The following is a 26,822-nucleotide window of genomic DNA, read 5'->3' on the forward strand; positions in this document are numbered from 1 at the left end:
TGTGTCGGTGGGGTTGCTCCTGCTGTTTCATGGAAGAAAGGACTATGTGTCTGTGGGGATGCTCCTGCTGTATCATGGGAGAAAGTACTATGTGTCGGTGGGGCTGCTCCTGCTGCTTCATGGGAGAAAGGACTATGTGTCGGTGGGGCTGCTCCTGCTGCTTCATGGGAGAAAGGACTATGTGTCTGTGGGGCTGCTCCTGCTGTTTCATGGGAGAAAGGACTATGTGTCGGTGGGGCTGCTCCTGCTGTTTCATGGGAGAAAGGACTATGTGTCGGTGGGGCTGCTCCTGCTGCTTCATGGGAGAAAGGACTATGTGTCGGTGGGGCTGCTCCTGCTGTTTCATGGGAGAAAGGACTATGTGTCGGTGGGGCTGCTCCTGCTGTTTCAGGGGAGAAAGACTATGTGTCGGTGGGGCTGCTCCTGCTGTTTCATGGGAGAAAGGACTATGTGTCGGTGGGGCTGCTCTTGCTGTTTCATGGGAGAAGGACTATGTGTCGGTGGGGCTGCTCCTGCTGTATCATGTGAGAAAGGACTATGTGTCGGTGGGGCTGCTCCTGCTGTTTCATGGGAGAAAGGACTATGTGTCGGTGGGGCTGCTCCTGCTGTTTCATGGGAGAAAGGACTATGTGTCAGTGGGGCTGCTCCTGCTGCTTCATGGGAGAAAGGACTATGTGTCTGTGGGGCTGCTCCTTCTGTTTTAATGGGAGAAAGGACTATGTGTCGGTGGGGCTGCTCCTGCTGTTTAATGGGTGAAAGGACTATGTGTCTGTGGGGCTGTCCTGCTGCTTCATGGGAGAAAGGACTATGTGTCGGTGGGGCTGCTCCTGCTGCTTCATGGGAGAAAGGACTATGTGTCTGTGGGGCTGCTCCTGCTGCTTCATTGGAGAAAGGACTATGTGTCGGTGGGGCTGCTCCTGCTGTATCATGGGAGAAAGGACTGTGTGTCTGTGGGGCTGCTCCTGCTGTATCATGGGAGAAAGGACTATGTGACGGTGGGGCTGCTCTTGCTGTTTCATGGGAGAAAGGACTGTGTGTCTGTGGGGCTGCTCCTTCTGTTTAATGGGAGAAAGGACTATGTGTCTGTGGGGCTGCTCCTGCTGCTTCATGGGAGAAAGGACTATGTGTCGGTGGGGCTGCTCCTGCTGCTTCATGGGAGAAAGGACTATGTGTCGGTGGGGCTGCTCCTGCTGTTTCATGGGAGAAAGGACTATGTGTCGGTGGGGTTGCTCCTGCTGTTTTATGGAAGAAAGGACTATGTGTCTGTGGGGATGCTCCTGCTGTATCATGGGAGAAAGTACTATGTGTCGGTGGGGCTGCTCCTGCTGCTTCATGGGAGAAAAGACTATGTGTCGGTGGGGCTGCTCCTGCTGCTTCATGGGAGAAAGGACTATGTGTCTGTGGGGCTGCTCCTGCTGTTTCATGGGAGAAAGGACTATGTGTCGGTGGGGCTGCTCCTGCTGTTTCATGGGAGAAAGGACTATGTGTCGGTGGGGCTGCTCCTGCTGCTTCATGGGAGAAAGGACTATGTGTCGGTGGGGCTGCTCCTGCTGTTTCATGGGAGAAAGGACTATGTGTCGGTGGGGCTGCTCCTGCTGTTTCAGGGGAGAAAGACTATGTGTCGGTGGGGCTGCTCCTGCTGTTTCATGGGAGAAAGGACTATGTGTCGGTGGGGCTGCTCTTGCTGTTTCATGGGAGAAGGACTACGTGTCGGTGGGGCTGCTCCTGCTGTTTCATGGGAGAAAGGACTATGTGTCGGTGGGGCTGCTCCTGCTGTTTCATGGGAGAAAGGACTATGTGTCAGTGGGGCTGCTCCTGCTGCTTCATGGGAGAAAGGACTATGTGTCTGTGGGGCTGCTCCTGCTGCTTCATGGGAGAAAGGACTATGTTTCTGTGGGGCTGCTCCTGCTGTTTCATGGGAGAAAGGACTATGTGTCGGTGGGGCTGTCCTGCTGCTTCATGGGAGAAAGGACTATGTGTCGGTGGGGCTGCTCCTGCTGCTTCATGGGAGAAAGGACTATGTGTCTGTGGGGCTGCTCCTTCTGTTTTAATGGGAGAAAGGACTATGTGTCGGTGGGGCTGCTCCTGCTGTTTAATGGGAGAAAGGACTATGTGTCTGTGGGGCTGTCCTGCTGCTTCATGGGAGAAAGGACTATGTGTCGGTGGGGCTGCTCCTGCTGCTTCATGGGAGAAAGGACTATGTGTCTGTGGGGCTGCTCCTGCTGCTTCATTGGAGAAAGGACTATGTGTCGGTGGGGCTGCTCCTGCTGTATCATGGGAGAAAGGACTGTGGGTCTGTGGGGCTGCTCCTGCTCTATCATGGGAGAAAGGACTATGTGACGGTGGGGCTGCTCTTGCTGTTTCATGGGAGAAAGGACTGTGTGTCTGTGGGGCTGCTCCTTCTGTTTAATGGGAGAAAGGACTATGTGTCTGTGGGGCTGCTCCTGCTGCTTCATGGGAGAAAGGACTATGTGTCGGTGGGGCTGCTCCTGCTGCTTCATGGGAGAAAGGACTATGTGTCGGTGGGGCTGCTCCTGCTGTTTCATGGGAGAAAGGACTATGTGTCGGTGGGGCTGCTCCTGCTGCTTCATGTGAGAAAGGACTATATGTCGGTGGGGCTGCTCCTGCTGTTTCATGGGAGAAAGGACTATGTGTCGGCGGGGCTGCTCCTGTGTCGGCGGGGCTGCTCCTGCTGTTTCATGGGAGAAAGGACTATGTGTCTGTGGGGCTGCTCCTGCTGTATCATGGGAGAAAGTACTATGTGTCGGTGGGGCTGCTCCTGCTGCTTCATGGGAGAAAGTACTATGTGTCGGTGGGGCTGCTCCTGCTGCTTCATGGGAGAAAGTACTATGTGTCGGTGGGGCTGCTCCTGCTGTATCATGGGAGAAAGGACTATGTGTCTGTGGGGTTGCTCCTGCTGTTTCATGGGAGAAAGGACTATGTGTCGGTGGGGCTGCTCCTGCTGTATCATGGGAGAAAGGACTGTGTGTCTGTGGGGCTGCTCCTGCTGTTTCATGGGAGAAAGGACTATGTGTCGGTGGGGCTGCTCCTGCTGTTTCATGGGAAAAAGGACTATGTGTCGGTGTGGCTGCTCCTGCTATTTCATGGGAGAAAGGACTATGTGTCGGTGGGGCTGCTCCTGCTGTTTCATGGGAGAAAGGACTATGTGTCGGTGGGGCTGCTCCTGCTGTTTCATGGGAGAAAGGACTATGTGTCGGTGGGGCTGCTCCTGCTGTTTCATTGGAGAAATTACTATGTGTCGGTGGGGCTGCTCCTGCTGCTTCATGGGAGAAAGGACTATGGCCCTCATTCCGAGTTGTTCGCTCGCAAGGCGAATGTAGCAGAGTTACACACGCTAAGCCGCCGCCTACTGGGAGTGAATCTTAGCTTCTTAAAATTGCGACCGACGTATGCGCAATATTGCGATTACAAACGAGTTAGCAGTTTTTGAGTAGCTTCAGACTTACTCTGCCTGTGCGATCAGTTCAGTGCTTGTCGTTCCTGGCTGACGTCATAAACACACCCAGCGTTCGCCCAGGCACACCCACCGTTTCCCCGGCCACTCCTGCGTTTTTTTCGGAAACGGTAGCGTTTTCAGCCACACGCCCCTAAAACGCCGTGCATCCGCCCAGTAACACCCATTTCCTGTCAATCACATGTCAAAGTCAGAAAAATGTCTCTATGCACGTTGCCATATTTGCACCGCACATTGGTCCGTGCTGCGCATGCGTGCGCTTTCCCGTGACTGCGCATACCCGCTATTGCGTGCACCCGCTCGCAATGTATGCGTATTTACGATAAAGAGTATGTAGTCGTAGCGTGCGACTCATTCGTTACAAATGTTCACAATTAATGTAGTTTATAGATCATGATCCCTTTGATAGTTTCTGAAAGTTTGGTTAACATAGAAGGTCCCTGAGCTGAGGAATCCCTCTTTGCATCGTACGAAGGGTCTAACAGGAATCATACTGCAGTGTTTGGTACCCATCGGAAGAGTATTTAATCAGCAATATTCCGGTGTTTGTTTGGAGCGTATTAATCGCTCGTGCGAATAGTTATGGACATAAGAAGTTTATGTCCATTTCTATGATTTACACATACTCAGGTATGCGGCGGGAAACCCAGTTTCCCACCCACCTGAGCTGTTGGAAATCGTCACAGCCCACCTGTATGAATCACCCTATGACCTTTTGTTATGATGCAGGGCCGAATTCCTTCGGCCAATGGACAATGGGATTGTAGGGACTATGAGATTGCATTGTGTGTGGGGCATAAATAGGCAGGCCGACCATATCCAACTCTCTCACTCTCATCAACGGTTATCTGCTGATAATCGGGAGCTGGATATCGAGGCGCAGGCGATCATACCCTTTGTGCGTAAGTTTCTCTCCGTAATCATTGTCTTTCTGTGAGCCAATTTCTCTCATCTCTCTCACTCTCTCTCTCCTCTTTTCTCTTATATCTCTCATAGTATTATAGTATTGTATTGTATTGCATTTAGGTCAGTGTAGTATTGTCTTTTTTTGTATTTATTGTTTAGTTCTGTGGTTAGGAAGTCTCTGTTATATTGTAGTGTATCATTTGTACTGTTATCCCCTTTTTACAAGTATATTAGATATAATACAGTTAATAGGCTTTGGACCCTAAACCAGTATCTGTGTATTTTCTATAGTGTTAAGTGTTCACTTGAGCGTCGGTGACGCACAAGCAGCTTTGTAGTTAGTCAGGTTACACAAGGTTGCACTTACACCCTGTACTCACATTAAGGTATTCTGTGTATATCATTGTTGAAAGGTTTAATATCGAGGTATAGTGCTGTGAGCGTCTGCATCGCTGGTGACCTCCTCGTGGTCTCGAACGTACGCTACGCTACAGCGAATCATTCCCCTAGTCATAACCAATAACGTGTCCTGTGATCACTGGGCCGTGAGCGTACGTGACGCTTGAGCGTCTCGCTTACTGCTGAGCGATCGTTACGCAAATAGCGTACCATTACGGTACTTCTTAAGTAAACAGCGTACAGTGTTCTTAGACTTCATAAAGGGTTATAATTACGACAAAAGTATTTGGCATTGTCAATTGGGGACTCGTCCGATCCTTCTCATATCTGCACTAGGTAGATCAGCAGACATTATCCCTCCAGCAAAGGGTGGGAGGTTGTCTCGCAGTGCTGACGGGATAAGCGTCTGCTTCGCTTAGATAAAGAGTGCTGAAGGAATCCGGGAACCGGAAGTAAGAACAAAACGCTTGTGTCTTTTAAAACTGTTTTATTTCTCTTCTGTCTTGCATATACACGCACGCATACATATATCTGCATTTCTTTTTCAAATTTCGTATATCACTATTCCTGTTTGCCAATTTTATAGTTGATAGAAAGTGCTAAAAGAGATTTGCTGTTATTTCATAGTAGAGGTGATAGTTAAAGTATAGAACAACACACGGCTTGTCTGAGATACGAGGCAGTCAGTGTGGATTGCGGTAGATGATCAAGGATCATTTACATTGATAAAAGTATATATTGTGTTACGGTGGATCCTTTGCATTGCGTACACGTGTCGCTAACAAAGACTTGCGTACGCAATCCAAAGGCAGACGCACGCAGCGTACATTACGCAACGTAGCGTCCGGTTACGCCCACGTAGCTCAAGCGGTGATAAAGTGAAGTAACGCAAAGGTGATAATTAACGCACAGCGGTAGATAACGCGACGCGGTAAATAACGCAAATCTATTTTTGGAAAATCTGAAATTTAGTTTAACAGATCCTGCTCCTAATTAGTAACACAATTGGGCTAAAGACAAATTTCTGCGCAGAAATAGATATAGAAACAAAGTGTACATGTGTTGAGTGAGTGTGGTTTTGTATACATAAGTTTATACAACTTTAAGGTGGAACCAAAAGGAAAGCCGGGTACTCGTCAAGGGACATACGTGTAAGTGACATATACGGTGGCTAGGGAGGCATCCCTGGTTAAATAATATTTGAGCATTAGAGTATAGCGGACCATAAGGTAATAAGACCAGGAGGTCATAAGGTATCAAGACCAGGAGGTCGTAAGGTAAAAGGTCCGCTATAAAAGTCCAGTGGCACAACGCCTGGGGTGTTGGTGCAGAACCCATATAGGCCATAAGCTCTTGCTGAAGGAATCGCGGCCGGAAACATCGATTCCATTGATCTCTCAGTACATGACAAGTAGTGCTTGTGTACTGAACGATTGGACCACACGTAATTGTGTGCAGTAGTTAGTAATCTGACCTAATACCATTAGAGTAAAGTGGTCACAAACGCTATTTGTACATTCTGACGTGATTTGTGTAATTTTTTATTTTTGGAAGGGAAGTTCGCTGGTCACTCAGGAACTATCTAACAACCCCAACTTTACTGGAAAGAGTAAGTGTCCTGCGGGTAACCCTCATATGTTCCAGTAAACTGAAGGTTCCATAGGGGCCCTGTATCGAGTACGCTGGCATCATAACGGTGTTTACAGGTCGTATTGGTCGAGGTGGGCGAGTGAGTGGGGTACTCGGTAAACCGCCACCGCCGGCCTACTGTGGAGTAATTTGGTTGTCTGTAAAGGCTTGCTGAAAACCTTGATACAGAAATCCAAGGAGTAGTAAGCAACACCTGCAGACTATGGGGGCCAGTTGCTCAGGTAGGGGGCGATCAACCCTGGTTCAGGTTGATTCTGTGAACCGACCAGTTGGGTCGGCACGATATGTAATGTGTGAAAAATATGGAAGTCACACCGAATCTTTATGTGATGAATGGGAAAGAATGACTGTACAAGACAGGGACAAATTCCCAAGAATAGGTAGCTTCAGCCCAGAAGTGTTACAAAATTTAAGGAGGAGGATATGTCTCGTAAAATCAACAAAGAGACGAATTCAGCATCATGATTACTTACAGTTATGGCACCAGGAAGGTGAGATACAGAGAGGTTTGGCTCTGGCGGCGGGATCTGGGGCAGTCAGGAAGCTGATATCCACAGCCCCGCCCCCACCATATATACCAGGAGAGAAGTTGATTACGGAGAAAGACGCACTGGGTTATAAAACAAAAACTCTTAGTAACCTTGTAAATGTTAATGATGTTAACCAAATAACTCATGCAAGTATTAACCCGTGCAAGTTGTACCCTGTTTTGAACCTTCCTCAGGAGTGTGAACAAGAAGACGATTCGGCAACAATTTCAGCTCTCTCTCTTGCGGCCACCATAGCAGAGACTACAGTAGGCACTGCAACACCCACGAGATTAGCGAAAGCCCCTAGCGGAGGGATAGGTGAGGTCGTGTCAACGGGTAAGTACGGCACCATGCACTACACTGAAACAATTGTACCACAACAAGCTGTAGAATCTACACAGGAAGAGGCTGTTAGAATTGCTCCTGTAAGGGTAATAGCAGTTCCCAATGGAAAAACAGATGTGTCTGGAGCCACTCCCATAAGGAACATTGCCATGTACACTCCATTTTCCAGAATGGAATTAAGAACAATAGTGTCCGAATTTCCTGACCCCAGGAAGGACTTAGTTGCTAGCCAAAAATACATCAGGGATCTAGGTAACACTGTAGAACCCAACAACAAGGATTGGCAGATACTGCTAAGAGCTTGTTTACCTTCCAATGTTGACGCAACTCAATTTTTAGCTGACTGTGCATTGGATAAAGATGTACCGCTTACAGACGTGTACAACAAGGATAATGTAAAAAGGATAAATTTGCAGCTAAAGGAGTATTTCCCAGCCGTTGTTAAATGGAACAAGATATTCTCCATTAAGCAAAAGGAGTCCGAAACGGCAATAGAATATTTTCACCGGGCACTATTAGAAATGGCAAAGTACACTGGTATAGAAGACATAAAGACCAACCCAAACCATCGAGAAGTAGCAGTATCTGTACTGATGGATGGTTTGAAAGAAACATTAAAAGCTAGGGTACAGACCACGCAACCATGCTGGCGAGGTCTGTCAGTATCCACATTGAGAGAGGCTGCTATTGATCACGACAGAAATATCACTAGGCACAGGGAGTCGCAAAGTGATAAGTTGATGTCCGTAAGTATACAGGCGCTGACCACAAGGCAGCCTGCGTATGTACCACCGAATCCTGTGGGTAAGGCAAGTGTAATAACATGTTTTTCTTGTAACAGACCGGGACACTTTGCACGAGAATGTAGAACAAAGAATGTACAAAGATCTTTTCAACCCCCTAGACAACAACACAACACACGACATTGGGACATAGGGTCCACAGAGGCGGAGTTTTGAGCCACATACAGGGGAAACAAAAAGATATCCCCCGAACAGAGACTGGCATGCCTCTGGTAGTTCCCAGCTAACTCCCTCACAAGTAGTTGCTGCCAGCGGGATTCAGGGAGGTCAGCATACCCAATAGGGGTGTGGCCATACCTGTAATCTGCAGCCAGTTAAGTTGATTGCCAGTCTTGGAAGCGAACCAGAGATTGCAATCAATGTAGCCGGTAAAACTTTAAACTTTCTTGTAGACACAGGGGCGGCCAAGTCAGTGATAAATTCGACAGTGGGCATGAGAACCACTGGTAGGACAATTCCAGCCATGGGAGTAACAGGAGTAGTCCAGCACTACCCTGTTAGCAAACCAGCCGAGATTACAATAGGACCTTTGCATACCAAGCATTCCTTTTTGCTGGCTGCATCGGCACCAACCAATCTCCTGGGTAGAGACTTACTATGTAAAATGGGGTGCGTCATTTATTGTACTCCTGAAGGTGTATTCTTGGACATTCCTGAGAATCACGCTCAGGAAGTACGAGACATGTTAGACTCCCCATCAAAATTAATGTCACATTCCATTATGACAAATAGGAATCCATCCCAAGTAGAAGAGATGACATCTCAGATACCAGAGTCACTTTGGACAAAAGATGGACAGGACACTGGATTAATGGCAAACGTAGCTCCAGTAGTTGTGCAAGTAAAAGATGGTAGGATAGCTCCAAAAATCCCACAGTATCCTCTGAAGCCAGAGGTGGAGTTAGGAGTTTTCCCAGTAATAGAGCGCTTGCTACAACAGGGCATTCTAGTAAGAACGTCCAGCACAGCAAATAGTCCCATCTTCCCTGTTAAAAAGAGTGGGGGGAGGGGTTACAGACTAGTGCAGGATCTAAGGGGGATTAACAAAATAGTCGAGAGTCAGTTCCCCGTAGTGCCTAATCCAGCTGTCATCCTAATGCAAATTCCTCCCACTGCCAAATTCTTCACTGTTATTGACCTCTGCTCCGCTTTCTTTTCGGTACCTCTGCACCCTGACAGCCAATATTTGTTTGCATTCACATACAGAGGAGTCCAATACACGTGGACTCGATTACCCCAAGGTTTCATAGATAGTCCAAGTATATTTTCTCAGGCTTTGCATGATTGTTTACAGTCTTTCCAACCAGAGAGTGGATCAGTATTGATACAGTATGTGGATGATTTACTACTGTGTTCAGATTCACTGGAAGCTTCCCTGAAGGGTACGAAACAGCTCCTGTTTCATCTTTCAGACACAGGTCACAAGGTTTCCAAAGACAAGTTACAATTATGCCAGACTAAGGTAAAATATTTGGGACACTGTCTAACACAAGGACTGAGACACCTGACCGCTGATAGAATCCAAGCCATTAGAGACATGACACTGCCACAAACCCAGCAACAGATCAGAACGTTTTTAGGAATGTGTGGGTATTGCCGTAATTGGATCCCAGGGTTTTCCATATTGGCGTTACCTTTGCAGGAAATGGTCTCCTCAAACAAACCTGATCGGATTTCGCATACAGACGAATCTGAAACAGCATTTGAGAGACTCAAACAGTGCCTAACGCAGGCACCAGCACTAGGTATGCCAGACTATGGGAAACCCTTTGAACTATACGGAACAGAAAGTGCTGGGTGCGCAGCAGGTGTACTAACACAAAAACACGGTGATGCCAGCAGGCCAGTTGCATACTACAGCGCTCAGCTAGATACGGTAGCGCGGTCCCTCCCCACATGCTTGCGTAGCGTTGCGGCGATAGCATTGCTAGTGACAAAAAGCGAAGATGTCGTGCTAGGCCACAACCTCACAATCCATACACCACATGCGGTATCTGCCTTATTGAATTCTGCCCAAACCAGACACGTCTCATCAGCAAGGTTTACGAGATGGGATTTGGCATTAATGGCCCCCGTAAACATCACCATAAGGAGATGCAGCGCATTAAACCCTGCAACATTTCTCCCAGGTGTGCCTGGTCAGGCACAAAGGGTGGAAGGTGAGAGTGATGGGGAAGGAGGATTTAATGCAAAGGAAGATACACATGATTGTATGGAATATTTGACCCAAAATTTTACCGCAAGGCCTGACATCAGTGACAATCCACTGGAAGATGCAGAGCTCACGTTCTACATGGACGGTAGTTGTCACAGACAGTCAGACTCGGGAGACTTGTGTACTGGATACGCAGTCGTAGATGACCAAGACACCATAGAAGCGGAACCGCTAGGCCCACCTCACTCAGCCCAGGTTGCTGAACTGGTCGCCCTAACCAGAGCATGTGAATTGGCTAAGGGTAAGTCTGCCAATATCTACACCGATTCCAGATACGCGTTCGGGGTAGTACATGATTTCGGAGCCCTATGGCGGCTCAGAAATTTCATGACGGCAGCTGGTACACCGATAGCGCATGCAGCGTATATAAAAAGGCTTCTAACAGCGATACAGGAACCTGACAGAGTGGCTGTTATCAAATGTAAAGCACATACATATAGCCAAGACCCAGTATCCCTTGGTAACAGCCGAGCAGACGAAGCTGCAAAGCTTGCAGCTGCTACCCCCATACGGACAGATACCACACAACTGATGGTATTTAATACCATCAACACACAAAAGTTGTGTGAGATGCAGAATTTGTGTTCCACACAGGAAAGAGCAGTCTGGAAGGCAAAGGGATATGGCCAGGAGTCCTCAGGGCTCTGGACGGATGGACATGGTAAACCAGTGGCCCCCAGGGCATACCTTCCATGTCTGGCTGAAGCAGCTCACGGGCTGACTCATCTAGGCAAGGAGGGGATGTGCAAATTGGTAAGAGCATACTGGTGCGCCCCAGGATTCTCCTCTCATGCGGGTAAAAGAGCAATGTCATGCCTTAACTGTCTGAGAAAGAATATTGGAAAAGCAATACCTACAGAACCATCCCATATCCCACCTGCTGGCGGCCCTTTCCAGGTAATACAAATTGACTTCATTCAATTACCCCCATGTCGAAATTTGAAATATGTACTTGTCTGTATAGATGTTTTCTCGAATTGGGTCGAAGCATTTCCAGCAGCTACAAATACTGCTATGTTTACAGCTAAGAAAATTGTACAGGAATTTGTATGTAGATATGGTATCCCTAGAATTATTGAAAGTGATAGGGGTACCCATTTTACAGGTGATGTCTTTCAAGGAATGTGTAAGTTGATGGGAATTGATAGCAAGCTGCACACTCCGTACCGTCCACAGGCGAGTGCGAAGGTCGAAAGAGTGAACAGCACTATTAAAAATAAATTGAGTAAAGTAATGGCAGAGACAGGATTGACATGGCCAGAAGCTTTACCCATTGTTTTGTATAGCATCAGAACCACTCCCAGGTCCCCTCTTAATCTGTCTCCTTTTGAAATTCTGTTTGGTCGACAACCGCATGTCATGATTAACCCTCAGGATGATTTGAAATGCAACAATGAAGTAACGGTAAAATACTTGATTAACATGAGTAAGCAGTTGAGGAATCAAAATGATAATCTGAAGTTGGTGATTCCTGATTTACCAGATAGTAATTGTCATGACATTGAACCTGGGGATTATGTAATGATACGAAATTTTCTACGCTCAGGTTGTCTTATTGATAGATGGGAAGGACCATACCAGGTCTTATTGACTAGCACCACAGCATTGAAGGTTGCTGAGAGAGAGACTTGGGTCCATTCATCCCACTGCAAGAAGGTTGCTGACCCAGAGAAGTCCCGTGATAAGGAACAGACGGTAGAGGTTGTATCACTGGAGTGTCTGTTCCAGGAGGACTGAGGCGGCACCTGAGCCTTGAAGACCGGAAGCAGTTGTCGACTCCCCTCTCCCTTTTGTTGTTTTTCTCCACTTCCCATCCCCTCTCCCTTGAAATTTCTTTTTCCCCCTTCTCATTCTTCTCTATTTCCTCCTCGAAGATGGACTTGCCCCAAGAGACTGTAATCCGGATTTTGATGTTAACCATGATGTTGACCAGAACAGTCTGTTCCGGCGAGAGTACCATAGAGGTCGAGAGAGGTTCTGGAATGGGTTCCGATTATGATGATGGAGGCGTAGTTTTCCAAGATCAACCAAACCAACGAGCAAAGGCGAGTATCAGAAAACGATCCGATAGAAGAAATTGTGATGGATTGTTAGCTGAAGAAAATTGTATCTGTAGGCTCTGTGATAATCTGGTTGAAGATGGATGCATAAAGAAATGCCAATCTAGTTTTAATATCCATATGGACCGGCATCCATTGAGTGACTATCACTCTCTAGTGGGTAACGTGCTAAACCAAACAGATTGTTGGGTATGCTCTCAAGTACCTCAGGGTCACAGCAAATCAGGGCTAGTACCATTTCCTTTAACGTTAGGGGAGGTACTTGGGCTAAGTGGTGGGAGACCGGTGGACCGGAGGTTTAATATCTCCAGCCCTCCTAGTTTGAAGCTCCACCAATACCATGTGGATAGGTCCCTCATATGTTTTAACATCTCCAATCCAAGAAAACCGGGAAATTGGGAAGTGTCATGGAGTAACCACACCATGACCTTTTCACACAGAGCAGATAGAATGCCTACAGATACAGAGCTCGTACGCCACATAGCTAGTAGAGGAAAATCTTTCCGGTAACGATATACCTTAGGAAATAGGATTACTAGAGTTGGAGAAGTATCACCAGGATACTGTGCACATATAGTACAAACTGATACGTGCATTAAGCAGATGGAAGAATTAGGGTCAGGAGATTTCACCTGGAAGGTTTGTAATATGGTCATGTCCTTCTCCGTCCCTTATGTTCTCCCCGATGACGCATATTTCATATGCGGGAGAAAGGCGTACAAGTGGCTTGCCCCAAACTCTGAAGGATTGTGTTATATTGGAAAAGTATTGCCTGAAGTGATGACTGTTACACATGACAAAATGAAGGACATACACCGTGGTGCCCAAGCTCCTTATACTCACACTCATTACGAGCACCGAGTTAAAAGACAACTGTCAGAAAGGTTAGAGCATCCGGCCTCTGATCTTATCCATGAATCCACCGGGATTCAGGTTCTGGTTGCGTTAGATTTCACGCGCACCGCTCGAGGTGTGATGAATTATAAGTACATTTCCGCACTCGCCAATTTGTTAGATAATATCACTGAAATGTATGATGACACGTTTAGATACACTGGAAGAGAACTTCAAGCTTACAAAACAGAACTAGTTCAGCATAGGATGGTTCTTAATTATCTTACAGCAGTAACAGGCGGATATTGTGTTACATTGGCAACACAGTACGGCATAAAGTGTTGCACGTATATCACAAATAGCACCGAGGATCCGGTAGAGGTCATAGACCAAAAGATGGACGATATTCTGCAATTAAAGTGGGAATTTCGTCGAAAACACAATCTCACCCTTGCTGCTGTAGGTAATGAGCTGACTGGTTGGGTGTCATGGTTGAACCCGCGAAATTGGTTCTCCGGTTTGGGAGAATGGGCTCAAGGAGTCATAATGGATGTTGGAAAGTTTCTACTGTGTATCTTGGGTGTCATTATATCAATTGGATTGATATTTAGATGCGGGCAGGCTTTAATGAGGTGCAAACAAAGTACAAAAGTGATGAGCTTGAGGAGTGAGGAAACTGTAATTAACCTGGATTTGATTTATGACCCAATGATAGAAACCAGAATGTGATGAAAATGCGATTATACGGTCCGTTTCTTTCACCTGTTTTTCTGCTTCTCTCCAAGATACAAAGACCCCTTGGACGAGGAAGTTGACGAGACGGTATACAGACAAGACAACAGACAAGACCAAAGATGAAGCTTTTGACCACTTGAGAAATGGACACTTGATGAACTTTGCCATGGATCCCCAGTTTCCCTAGTACTTTTAAACTCACGCTAGCCCAACATTTTTTTGTAAATCTGATGGCTTAGACAAAGCTATTTGCTCATGCCCAAGGAGCAATACAGCGCAAAGAAGACGACTCTCAACAGATACCGAACACAACTTCGACGACAGATGTACATTTCCCTGACATAGAATATCATTGCATTTTCCATAAGTGTTCTTTATCTTCATCTCTACAACCCTCAGGTAATGACACACATAGTCGATAGGGAATACAGGCACAGATATCAGCAACCACATACCTCCCCCATTCATGTATCATCAACTAAAATGTGCATCCCCATTTTGTTACAACCATAGCCGAAATGAGCTCGGTAGAGTTTGACAGCCCATCCACAGACCCTTAGTACGGGATAAGAAGGAATTCAAATGTATACTTCGCAATACCTCGAAGCTTGATTTACCACACGTACGGCACGATGATACATGACCCTCCAAACATGGACTCATACACACATGCTTCTGCTTTCTCACTAGGTCTTACCCTCTTCACACCTACTCCACTCTTCTTCCTTTCCCCACCATGGAAATCAATTAACCCCTGACTTACATTTTTCTCCTTAAATATTTTAGAAGGTGGCAGTTATTATTGACTGCCAAAGGGTGGACTGTCAAAGTCAGAAAAATGTCTCTATGCACGTTGCCATATTTGCACCGCACATTGGTCCGTGCTGCGCATGCGTGCGCTTTCCCGTGACTGCGCATACCCGCTATTGTGTGCACCCGCTCGCAATGTATGCGTATTTACGGTAAAGAGTATGTAGTCGTAGCGTGCGACTCATTCGTTACAAATGTTCACAATTAATGTAGTTTATAGATCATGATCCCTTTGATAGTTTCTGAAAGTTTGGTTAACATAGAAGGTCCCTGAGCTGAGGAATCCCTCTTTGCATCGTACGAAGGGTCTAACAGGAATCATACTGCAGTGTTTGGTACCCATCGGAAGAGTATTTAATCAGCAATATTCCGGTGTTTGTTTGGAGCGTATTAATCGCTCGTGCGAATAGTTATGGACATAAGAAGTTTATGTCCATTTCTATGATTTACACATACTCAGGTATGCGGCGGGAAACCCAGTTTCCCACCCACCTGAGCTGTTGGAAATCGTCACAGCCCACCTGTATGAATCACCCTATGACCTTTTGTTATGATGCAGGGCCGAATTCCTTCGGCCAATGGACAATGGGATTGTAGGGACTATGAGATTGCATTGTGTGTGGGGCATAAATAGGCAGGCCGACCATATCCAACTCTCTCACTCTCATCAACGGTTATCTGCTGATAATCGGGAGCTGGATATCGAGGCGCAGGCGATCATACCCTTTGTGCGTAAGTTTCTCTCCGTAATCATTGTCTTTCTGTGAGCCAATTTCTCTCATCTCTCTCACTCTCTCTCTCCTCTTTTCTCTTATATCTCTCATAGTATTATAGTATTGTATTGTATTGCATTTAGGTCAGTGTAGTATTGTCTTTTTTTGTATTTATTGTTTAGTTCTGTGGTTAGGAAGTCTCTGTTATATTGTAGTGTATCATTTGTACTGTTATCCCCTTTTTACAAGTATATTAGATATAATACAGTTAATAGGCTTTGGACCCTAAACCAATGACAATGCCAAATACTTTTGTCGTAATTATAACCCTTTATGAAGTCTAAGAACACTGTACGCTGTTTACTTAAGAAGTACCGTAATGGTACGCTATTTGCGTAACGATCGCTCAGCCGAAGGCGAGACGCTCAAGCGTCACGTTCGCTCACGGCCCAGTGATCACAGGACACGTTATTGGTTATCACTAGGGGAATGATTCGCTGTAGCGTAGCGTACGCTCGAGACCACGAGGAGGTCACCAGCGATGCAGACGCTCACAGCACTATACCTTGATATTAAACCTTTTAACAATGATATACACAGAATACCTTAATGTGAGTACAGGGTGTAAGTGCAACCTTGTGTAACCTGACTAACTACAAAGCTGCTTGTGCGTCACCGACGCTCAAGTGAACACTTAACACTATAGAAAATACACAGATACTAGTTTAGGTTCCAAAGCCTATTAACTGTATTATATCTAATATACTTGTAAAAAGGGGATAACAGTACAAATGATACACTACAATATAACAGAGACTTCCTAACCACAGATCTAAACAATAAGTACAAAAAGACAATACTACACTGACCTAAATGCAATACAATACAATACTATGAGAGATATAAGAGAAAAGAGGAGAGAGAGAGACGGAGAGAGATGGAGAGAAATTGGCTCACAGAAAGACAATGATTACGGAGAGAAACTTACGCACAAAGGGTATGATCGCCTGCGCCTCGATATCCAGCTCCCGGCTATCAGCAGATAACCGTTGATGAGAGTGAGTGAAGTTGGATATGGTCGGCCTGCCTATTTATGCCCCACACACAATGCAATCTCATAGTCCCTACAATCCCATTGTCCATTGGCCGAAGGAATTCGGCCCTGCATCATAACAAAAGGTCATAGGGTGATTCATACAGGTGGGCTGTGACGATTTCCAACAGCTCAGGTGGGTGGGAAACTGGGTTTCCCGCCGCATACCTGAGTATGTGCAAATTATAGAAATGGACATAAACTTCTTATGTCCATAACTATTTGCACGAGCGACTAATACGCTCCAAACCAACACCGGAATATTGCTGATTAAATACTCTTCCGATGGGTACCAAACACTGCTGTATGATTCCTGTTAGACCCTTCGTACGATGCAAAGAGGGATTCCTCAGCTCAGGGATATTCTATTTTAACCAAACTTTCAGAAACTATCAAAGGGATCATGATCTATAAACTACATTAATTGTGAACATTTGTAACGAATGAGTCGCACGCTACGACTACATAAACTCTACCGTAAATACGCATACCGTGCGCCCGCGGGTGCACGCTATTGCGGGTATGCACCTTCACGGGAGAGCGTACGCACGCGCAGCGCAGACCAGTGTGCGGTGCAAATATGGCAACGTGCATAGAGACATTTTTCTGACTTTGACAGTCCACCCTTTGGCAGTCAATAATAACTGCCACCTTCTAAAATATTTAAGGAGAAAAATGTAAGTCAGGGGTTAATTGATTTCCATGGTGGGGAAAGGAAGAAGAGTGGAGTAGGTGTGAAGAGGGTATGACCTAGTGAGAAAGCAGAAGCATGTGTGTATGAGTCCATGTTTGGAGGGTCATGTATCATCGTGCCGTACGTGTGGTAAATCAAGCTTCGAGGTATTGCGAAGTATACATTTGAATTCCTTCTTATCCCGTACTAAGGGTCTGTGGATGGGCTGTCAAACTCTACCGAGCTCATTTCGGCTATGGTTGTAACAAAATGGGGATGCACATTTTAGTTGATGATACATGAATGGGGGAGGTATGTGGTTGCTGATATCTGTGCCTGTATTCCCTATCGACTATGTGTGTTATTACCTGAGGGTTGTAGAGATGAAGATAAAGAACACTTATGGAAAATGCAATGATATTCTATGTCAGGGAAATGTACATCTGTCGTCGAAGTTGTGTTCGGTATCTGTTGAGAGTCGTCTTCTTTGCGCTGTATTGCTCCTTGGGCATGAGCAAATAGCTTTGTCTGAGCCATCAGATTTACAAAAAATGTTGGGCTAGCGTGAGTTTAAAAGTACTAGGGAAACTGGGGATCCATGGCAAAGTTCATCAAGTGTCCATTTCTCAAGTGGTCAAAAGCTTCATCTTTGGTCTGGTCTGTTGTCTTGTCTGTATACCGTCTCGTCAACTTCCTCGTCCAAGGGGTCTTTGTATCTTGGAGAAAAGCAGAAAAACAGGTGAAAGAAACGGACCGTATAATCGCATTTTCATCACATTCTGGTTTCTATCATTGGGTCATAAATCAAATCCAGGTTAATTACAGTTTCCTCACTCCTCAAGCTCATCACTTTTGTACTTTGTTTGCACCTCATTAAAGCCTGCCCGCATCTAAATATCAATCCAATCGATATAATGACACCCAAGATACAAAGTAGAAACTTTCCAACATCCATTATGACTCCTTGAGCCCATTCTCCCAAACCGGAGAACCAATTTCGCGGGTTCAACCATGACACCCAACCAGTCAGCTCTTTACCTACAGCAGCAAGGGTGAGATTGTGTTTTCGACGGAATTCCCACTTCAATTGGAGAATATCGTCCATCTTTTGGTCTATGACCTCTACCGGATCCTCAGTGCTATTCGTGATATACGTGCAACACTTTATGCCGTACTGTGTTGCCAAGGTAACACAATATCCGCCTGTTACTGCTGTGAGATAATTAAGAACCATTCTATGCTGTACCAGTTCTGTTTTATAAGCTTGAAGTTCTCTTCCAGTGTATCTAAACGTGTCATCATACATTTCAGTGATATTATCTAACAAATTGGCGAGTGCGGAAATGTATCTATAATTCATCACTCCTCGAGCGGTACGAGTGAAATCTAACGCTACCAGAACCTGAATCCCGGTGGATTCATGGATAAGATCAGAGGCCGGATGCTCTAACCTTTCTGACAGTTGTCTTTTAACTCGGTGCTCGTAATGAGTGTGAGTATAAGGAGCTTGGGCACCACGGTGTATGTCCTTCATTTTGTCATGTGTAACAGTCATCACTTCAGGCAATACTTTTCCAATATAACACAATCCTTCAGAGTTTGGGGCAAGCCATTTGTACGCCTTTCTCCCGCATATGAAATATGCATCATCGGGGAGAACATAAGGGACGGAGAAGGACATGACCATATTACAAACCTTCCAGGTGAAATCTCCTGACCCTAATTCTTCCATCTGCTTAATGCACGTATCAGTTTGTACGATATGTGCACAGTATCCTGGTGATACCTCTCCAACTCTAGTAATCCTATTTCCTAAGGTATATCGATACCGGAAAGATTTTCCTCTACTAGCTATGTGGCGTACGAGCTCTGTATCTGTAGGCATTCTATCTGCTCTGTGTGAAAAGGTCATGGTGTGGTTACTCCATGACACTTCCCAATTTCCCGGTTTTCTGGGATTGGAGATGTTAAAACATATGAGGGACCTATCCACATGGTATTGGTGGAGCTTCAAACTAGGAGGGCTGGAGATATTAAACCTCCGGTCCACCGGTCTCCCACCACTTAGCCCAAGTACCTCCCCTAACGTTAAAGGAAATGGTACTAGCCCTGATTTGCTGTGACCCTGAGGTACTTGAGAGCATACCCAACAATCTGTTTGGTTTAACACGTTACCCACTAGAGAGTGATAGTCACTCAAAGGATGCCGGTCCATATGGATATTAAAACTGGATTGGCATTTCTTTATGCATCCATCTTCAACCAGATTATCACAGAGCCTACAGATACAATTTTCTTCAGCTAACAATCCATCACAATTTCTTCTATCGGATCGTTTTCTGATACTCGCCTTTGCTCGTTGGTTTGGTTGATCTTGGAAAACTACGCCTCCATCATCATAATCGGAACCCATTCCAGAACCTCTCTCGACCTCTATGGTACTCTCGCCGGAACAGACTGCTCTGGTCAACATCATGGTTAACATCAAACTCCGGATTACAGTCTCTTGGGGCAAGTCCATCTTTGAGGGGGAAATAGAGAAGAATGAGAAGGGGGAAAAAGAAATTTTAAGGACGAGGGGATGGGAAGTGGAGAAAAACAATAAAAGGGAGAGGGATGTCGACAACTGCTTTCGGTCTTCAAGGCTCAGGTGCCGCCTCAGTCCTCCTGGAACAGACACTCCAGTGATACAACCTCTACCGTCTGTTCCTTATCACGGGACTTCTCGGGATCAGCAACCTTCTTGCAGTGGGATGAATGGACCCAAGTCTCTCTCTCAGCAACCTTCAATGCTGTGGTGCTAGTCAATAAGACCTGGTATGGTCCTTCCCATCTATCAATAAGACAACCTGAGCGTAGAAAATTTCGTATCATTACATAATCCCCAGGTTCAATGTCATGACAATTACTATCTGGTAAATCAGGAATCACCAACTTCAGATTATCATTTTGATTCCTCAACTGCTTACTCATGTTAATCAAGTATTTTACCGTTACTTCATTGTTGCATTTCAAATCATCCTGAGGGTTAATCATGACATGCGGTTGTCGACCAAACAGAATTTCAAAAGGAGACAGATTAAGAGGGGACCTGGGAGTGGTTCTGATGCTATACAAAACAATGGGTAAAGCTTCTGGCCACGTCAATCCTGTCTCTGCCATTACTTTACTCAATTTATTTTTAATAGTGCTGTTCACTCTTTCGACCTTCGCACTCGCCTGTGGACGGTACGGAGTGTGCAGCTTGCTATCAATTCCCATCAACTTACACATTCCTTGAAAGACATCACCTGTAAAATGGGTACCCCTATCACTTTCAATAATTCTAGGGATACCATATCTACATACAAATTCCTGCACAATTTTCTTAGCTGTAAACATAGCAGTATTTGTAGCTGCTGGAAATGCTTCGACCCAATTCGAGAAAACATCTATACAGACAAGTACATATTTCAAATTTCGACATGGGGGTAATTGAATGAAGTCAATTTGTATTACTTGGAAAGGGCCGCCGGCAGGTGGGATATGGGATGGTTCTGTAGGTATTGCTTTTCCAATATTCTTTCTCAGACAGGTAAGGCATGACATTGCTCTTTTACTCGCATGAGAGGAGAATCCTGGGGCGCACCAGTATGCTCTTACCAATTTGCACATCCCCTCCCTGCCTAGATGAGTCAGCCCGTGAGCTGCTTCAGCCAGACATGGAAGGTATGCCCTGGGGGCCACTGGTTTACCATGTCCATCCGTCCAGAGTCCTGAGGACCCCTGGCCATATCCCTTTGCCTTCCAGACTGCTCTTTCCTGTGTGGAACACAAATTCTGCATCTCACACAATTTTTGTGTGTTGATGGTATTAAATACCATCAGTTGTGTGGTGTCTGTCCGTATGGGGGTAGCAGCTGCAAGCTTTGCGGCTTCGTCTGCTCGGCTGTTACCAAGGGATACTGGGTCTTGGCTATATGTATGTGCTTTACATTTGATAACAGCCACTCTGTCGGGTTCCTGTATCGCTGTTAGAAGCCTTTTTATATAAGCTGCATGCGCTATCGGTGTACCAGCTGCCGTCATGAAATTTCTGAGCCGCCATAGGGCTCCGAAATCATGGACTACCCCGAACGCGTATCTGGAATCGGTGTAGATATTGGCAGACTTACCCTTAGCCAATTCACATGCTCTGGTTAGGGCAACCAGTTCAGCAACCTGGGCTGAGTGAGGTGGGCCTAGCGGTTCCGCTTCTATGGTGTCTTGGTCATCTACGACTGCGTATCCAGTACACAAGTCTCCCGAGTCTGACTGTCTGTGACAACTACCGTCCGTGTAGAACGTGAGTTCTGCATCTTCCAGTGGATTGTCACTGATGTCAGGCCTTGCGGTAAAATTTTGGGTCAAATATTCCATACAATCATGTGTATCTTCCTTTGCATTAAATCCTCCTTCCCCATCACTCTCACCTTCCACCCTTTGTGCCTGACCAGGCACACCTGGGAGAAATGTTGCAGGGTTTAATGCACTGCATCTCCTTATGGTGATGTTTACTGGGGCCATTAATGCCAATTCCCATCTCGTAAACCTTGCTGATGAGACGTGTCTGGTTTGGGCAGAATTCAATAAGGCAGATACCGCATGTGGTGTATGGATTGTGAGGTTGTGGCCTAGCACGACATCTTCGCTTTTCGTCACTAGCAATGCTATCGCCGCAACGCTACGCAAGCATGTGGGGAGGGACCGCGCTACCGTATCTAGCTGAGCGCTGTAGTATGCAACTGGCCTGCTGGCATCACCGTGTTTTTGTGTTAGACCTGCTGCGCACCCAGCACTTTCTGTTCCGTATAGTTCAAAGGGTTTCCCATAGTCTGGCATACCTAGTGCTGGTGCCTGCGTTAGGCACTGTTTGAGTCTCTCAAATGCTGTTTCAGATTCGTCTGTATGCGAAATCCGATCAGGTTTGTTTGAGGAGACCATTTCCTGCAAAGGTAACGCCAATATGGAAAACCCTGGGATCCAATTACGGCAATACCCACACATTCCTAAAAACGTCCTGATCTGTTGCTGGGTTTGTGGCAGTGTCATGTCTCTAATGGCTTGGATTCTATCAGCGGTCAGGTGTCTCAGTCCTTGTGTTAGACAGTGTCCCAAATATTTTACCTTAGTCTGGCATAATTGTAACTTGTCTTTGGAAACCTTGTGACCTGTGTCTGAAAGATGAAACAGGAGCTGTTTCGTATCCTTCAGGGAGGCTTCCAGTGAATCTGAACACAGTAGTAAATCATCCACATACTGTATCAATACTGATCCACTCTCTGGTTGGAAAGATTGTAAACAATCATGCAAAGCCTGAGAAAATATACTTGGACTATCTATGAAACCTTGGGGTAATCGAGTCCACGTGTATTGGACTCCTCTGTATGTGAATGCAAACAAATATTGGCTGTCAGGGTGCAGAGGTACCGAAAAGAAAGCGGAGCAGAGGTCAATAACAGTGAAGAATTTGGCAGTGGGGGGAATTTGCATTAGGATGACAGCTGGATTAGGCACTACGGGGAACTGACTCTCGACTATTTTGTTAATCCCCCTTAGATCCTGCACTAGTCTGTAACCCCTCCCCCCACTCTTTTTAACAGGGAAGATGGGACTATTTGCTGTGCTGGACGTTCTTACTAGAATGCCCTGTTGTAGCAAGCGCTCTATTACTGGGAAAACTCCTAACTCCACCTCTGGCTTCAGAGGATACTGTGGGATTTTTGGAGCTATCCTACCATCTTTTACTTGTACTACTACTGGAGCTACGTTTGCCATTAATCCAGTGTCCTGTCCATCTTTTGTCCAATGCGACTCTGGTATCTGAGATGTCATCTCTTCTACTTGGGATGGATTCCTATTTGTCATAATGGTGTGTGACATTAATTTTGATGGGGAGTCTAACATGTCTCGTACTTCCTGAGCGTGATTCTCAGGTATGTCCAAGAATACACCTTCAGGAGTACAATAGATGACGCAACCCATTTTACATAGTAAGTCTCTACCCAGGAGATTAGTTGGTGCCGATGCAGCCAGCAAAAAGGAATGCTTGGTATGCAAAGGCCCTATTGTAATCTCGGCTGGTTTGCTAACAGGGTAGTGCTGGACTACTCCTGTTACTCCCATGGCTGGAATTGTCCTACCAGTGGTTCTCATGCCCACTGTCGAATTTATCACTGACTTGGCCGCCCCTGTGTCTACAAGAAAGTTTAAAGTTTTACCGGCTACATTGATTGCAATCTCTGGTTCGCTTCCAAGACTGGCAATCAACTTAACTGGCTGCAGATTACAGGTATGGCCACACCCCTATTGGGTATGCTGACCTCCCTGAATCCCGCTGGCAGCAACTACTTGTGAGGGAGTTAGCTGGGGACTACCAGAGGCATGCCAGTCTCTGTTCGGGGGATATCTTTTTGTTTCCCCTGTATGTGGCTCAAAACTCCGCCTCTGTGGACCCTGCTCCCAATGTCGTGTGTTGTGTTGTTGTCTAGGGGGTTGAAAAGATCTTTGTACATTCTTTGTTCTACATTCTCGTGCAAAGTGTCCCGGTCTGTTACAAGAAAAACATGTTATTACACTTGCCTTACCCACAGGATTTGGTGGTACATACGCAGGCTGCCTTGTGGTCAGCGCCTGTATACTTACGGACATCAACTTATCACTTTGCGACTCCCTGTGCCTAGTGATATTTCTGTCGTGATCAATAGCAGCCTCTCTCAATGTGGATACTGACAGACCTCGCCAGCATGGTTGCGTGGTCTGTACCCTAGCTTTTAATGTTTCTTTCAAACCATCCATCAGTACAGATACTGCTACTTCTCGATGGTTTGGGTTGGTCTTTATGTCTTCTATACCAGTGTACTTTGCCATTTCTAATAGTGCCCGGTGAAAATATTCTATTGCCGTTTCGGACTCCTTTTGCTTAATGGAGAATATCTTGTTCCATTTAACAACGGCTGGGAAATACTCCTTTAGCTGCAAATTTATCCTTTTTACATTATCCTTGTTGTACACGTCTGTAAGCGGTACATCTTTATCCAATGCACAGTCAGCTAAAAATTGAGTTGCGTCAACATTGGAAGGTAAACAAGCTCTTAGCAGTATCTGCCAATCCTTGTTGTTGGGTTCTACAGTGTTACCTAGATCCCTGATGTATTTTTGGCTAGCAACTAAGTCCTTCCTGGGGTCAGGAAATTCGGACACTATTGTTCTTAATTCCATTCTGGAAAATGGAGTGTACATGGCAATGTTCCTTATGGGAGTGGCTCCAGACACATCTGTTTTTCCATTGGGAACTGCTATTACCCTTACAGGAGCAATTCTAACAGCCTCTTCCTGTGTAGATTCTACAGCTTGTTGTGGTACAATTGTTTCAGTGTAGTGCATGGTGCCGTACTTACCCGTTGACACGACCTCACCTATCCCTCCGCTAGGGGCTTTCGCTAATCTCGTGGGTGTCGCTGTGCCTACTGTGGTCTCTGCTATGGTGGCCGCAAGAGAGAGAGCTGAAATTGTTGCCGAATCTTCTTCTTGATCACACTCCTGAGGAAGGTTCAAAACAGGGTACATCTTGCACGGGTTAATACTTGCATGAGTTATTTGGTTAACATCATTAACATTTACAGGGTTACTAAGAGTTTGTGTTTTACAACCCAGTGCGTTTCTCTCCGCAATCAACTTCTCTCCTGCAATGTATGGTGGAGGAGGAGCTGTGGCTATCAGCTTCCTGACTGCCCCAGATCCCGCCGCCAGAGCCAAACCTCTCTGTATCTCACCTTCCTGGTGCCATAACTGTAAATAATCATGATGCTGAATTCGTCTCTTTGTTGATTTTACGAGACATATCCTCCTCCTTAAATTTTGTAACACTTCTGGGCTGAAGCTACCTATTCTTGGGAATTTGTCCCTGTCTTGTACAGTCATTCTCTCCCATTCATCACATAAAGATTCGGTGTGACTTCCATATTTTTCACACATTACATATCGTGCCGACCCAACTGGTCGGTTCACAGAATCAACCTGAACCAGGGTTGATCGCCCCCTACCTGAGCAACTGGCCCCCATAGTCTGCAGGTGTTGCTTAGTCCTCCTTGGATTTCTGTATCAAGGTTTTCAGCAAGCCTTTACAGACAACCAAATTACTCCACAGTAGGCCGGCGGTGGCGGTTTACCGAGTACCCCACTCACTCGCCCACCTCGACCAATACGACCTGTAAACACCGTTATGATGCCAGCGTACTCGATACAGGGCCCCTATGGAACCTTCAGTTTACTGGAACATATGAGGGTTACCCGCAGGACACTTACTCTTTCCAGTAAAGTTGGGGTTGTTAGATAGTTCCTGAGTGACCAGCGAACTTCCCTTCCAAAAATAAAAAATTACACAAATCACGTCAGAATGTACAAATAGCGTTTGTGACCACTTTACTCTAATGGTATTAGGTCAGATTACTAACTACTGCACACAATTACGTGTGGTCCAATCGTTCAGTACACAAGCACTATTTGTCATGTACTGAGAGATCAATGGAATCGATGTTTCCGGCCGCGATTCCTTCAGCAAGAGCTTATGGCCTATATGGGTTCTGCACCAACACCCCAGGCGTTGTGCCACTGGACTTTTATAGCGGACCTTTTACCTTACGACCTCCTGGTCTTGTTACCTTATGACCTCCTGGTCTTATTACCTTATGGTCCGCTATATTCTAATGCTCAAATATTATTTAACCAGGGATGCCTCCCTAGCCACCGTATATGTCACTTACACGTATGTCCCTTGACGAGTACCCGGCTTTCCTTTTGGTTCCACCTTAAAGTTGTATAAACTTATGTATACAAAACCACACTCACTCAACACATGTACACTTTGTTTCTATATCTATTTCTGCGCAGAAATTTGTCTTTAGCCCAATTGTGTTACTAATTAGGAGCAGGATCTGTTAAACTAAATTTCAGATTTTTCCAAAAATAGATTTGCGTTATTTACCGCTTCGCGTTATCTACCGCTGTGCGTTATCTATCGCCTTTGCGCTAATTATCGCTTTGCGCTAATTCAACTTTTCGTGACTTGAGCTACGTGGGCGTAACCGGACGCTACGTTGCGTAATGTACGCTGCGTGCGTCTGCCTTTTGGATTGCGTACGCTAGTCTTTGTTAGCAACACGTGTATGCAATGCAAAGATCCACCGTAACACAATATATACTTTTATCAATGTAAATGATCCCTGATCATCTACCGCAATCCACACTGACTGCCTTATCTCCCAGGCAAACCGTGTGTTGTTCTATACTTTAACTATCACCTCTACTATGAAATAACAGCAAATCTCTTTTAGCACTTTCTATCAACTATAAAATTGGCAAACAGGAATAGTGATATACGAAAATGAAACAGAAAATGCAGATATATGTATGCGTACGTGTATACGCAAGACAGAAGAGAAATAAAACAGTTTTAAAAGACACAAGCGTTTTGTTCTTACTTCCGGTTCCCGGATTCCTTCAGCACTCTTTATCTAAGCGAAGCAGACGCTTATCCCGTCAGCAACTGTGAGACAATCTCC

This window comes from Pseudophryne corroboree, assembly GCF_028390025.1.
Source record: "Pseudophryne corroboree isolate aPseCor3 chromosome 3 unlocalized genomic scaffold, aPseCor3.hap2 SUPER_3_unloc_15, whole genome shotgun sequence".
NCBI lineage: Eukaryota > Metazoa > Chordata > Amphibia > Anura > Myobatrachidae > Pseudophryne > Pseudophryne corroboree.